Source organism: Actinia tenebrosa, unplaced genomic scaffold (genome assembly GCF_029948245.1).
Source record: "Actinia tenebrosa isolate PJP-AT-01 unplaced genomic scaffold, QUT_ActTen_1.0 PGA_scaffold8__29_contigs__length_14323225, whole genome shotgun sequence".
Lineage (NCBI taxonomy): Eukaryota > Metazoa > Cnidaria > Anthozoa > Actiniaria > Actiniidae > Actinia > Actinia tenebrosa.
The window spans coordinates 10,238,087-10,239,793 of NW_028292585.1; the positions used below are offsets into that span (position 1 = coordinate 10,238,087).

At 37.2% G+C, this 1,707-nt stretch overlaps 1 non-coding gene across 1 annotated transcript; it reads left to right on the forward strand.

Annotated features, from left to right (window-relative positions):
- The first annotated feature begins 918 nt into the window (after window positions 1-918).
- On the forward strand, window positions 919-990 carry Trnaa-cgc (transfer RNA alanine (anticodon CGC)). The gene has a single exon. It is a non-coding gene; the product is annotated as a tRNA-Ala (tRNA).
- The last annotated feature ends 717 nt before the right edge of the window (window positions 991-1,707 follow it).

Genomic DNA, 1,707 nt, shown 5'->3' on the forward strand with positions numbered 1-1,707 from the left:
AAAATATACTGACTATAGTAGACTAATTTAGGTGTTTCGGCATCAAACAGCATCTAAAAGCTTCCAATTTCACTTGGTCAAGTAATGATATGTTAGAAAAGGTTGAATATCTTTATTTTAGATCATTCGACCGAGGCAAATTTAGTCGGATAATTTTTATTTCTCGCGCTTAGTTAATATAGCGTATCGCGTGACCGTGACAAAGTGGCTGTTTTGGACGTCAGGTAGGCTCAGAAAAAGGGCGCTGAAAATTCGTTGTTTCAGTAGCCCAAAAATTTTATTACGTTTTCTCTAAGAAGAAACATCATTCTTTCAAGGGAATATAGTTTTATAACCTCAGGGCATGTAGCAATGCCCTTTTTCAATCTTTCGTTTTAGCGTTCAATTTGACATGCCGAAACGGAACAGAAATACAAATATATTTAAAAATTCTGAAAATATTGAGAATTTAATTAAAATCAATGAAACTAAGCAAAATTACTAAAAAGTTATTTCTCTATACAATTCGGGGATTAGTGGCGAAATATATTCTTTCCTCAATTTTTTATGGATTTTCTAATTGATACCGGTCTGAGGCAAGCGTAAAGCGGGTGTGAAGCTGTCGTATGGAAAACGCCGTCTTTCGCGAAAACCAAAAATCCTGTGAACATTTCTATATTTTTTCCATTACTAACTCACCAACCTAACCTATCTTTGGAAATATTTTGGGAATTTTCGATTTTTTCATTTTGCACACTTCTGGTCGGCATTTACTGATCCCCGCTCTTAAAATCGCGCTAAAAATAGAGAGATTTCATTCCGCTGTGCTCTCTTGCCCCGCGTTTGTCTTTTGACTCTCTTGACATTAAGAAATTGATAAGCGTACGTCAGCAGTTACTGTTTATATAGAACATATTCATTTTTATTGTTTGGTGGAGTGGGGACGTAGCTCAGTGGTAGAGCGTCCGCTTCGCATGCGGAAGGCCCGGGGTTCGATACCCCGCATCTCCATTTTTTTTTTTTTCGCCATAATTTTCTTTTTACATAGTAATGCTCCTTCGACTCCAAATGATAGTAGTAAGGGCCGAAGGTTATTGGCGAAAGCTTTTGTTTTTACCTTTTTTTAAAAAATAGTTAAAAATTACGTAACGCGCGGAATGGTTCAAAATTGTCATTTCGATTGTAATCATATCCTTTTTGTAATAACTACCAAATCCTGCCATCTGATTGGTTCAAAAGGAGTGCGATTAATTCCCAAATTGCATTTAGGAGCTCTTAATCGCATCCTTTTGAGCTCTTAATTGCATCTTCTTGAAAGAACTGAAAAACTAGTTCATGCTTTTGTGTGCTCCAAAATTGATTTCTGTAATAGCCTCCTTTTTGGTATTCCGATGAAGCAACTTGACAAATTGCAACGTATATCAAATGCAGCTGCTCGCTTACCATCAGAGCAAAGAAATTTCAACACATAACACCTTTACTCAATCGTCTTCATTGGTTGAACGTTGCCAAAAGAATTGAATTCAAGCTTTTAACGGTCACATACAAAGCTATAAACGGTATCGCTCCATCCTATATAAGTGATATTCTCAAAATACACCAACCTACTCGTAAGCTAAGGAGTGCCACACAAGGAGTAATTTTAAAACAACCTCCATACCGTACTAAGTCATATGGTGCGCGTAGCTTTGCCGTAGCAGCGCCCAGACTATGGAACCGTTTACCACC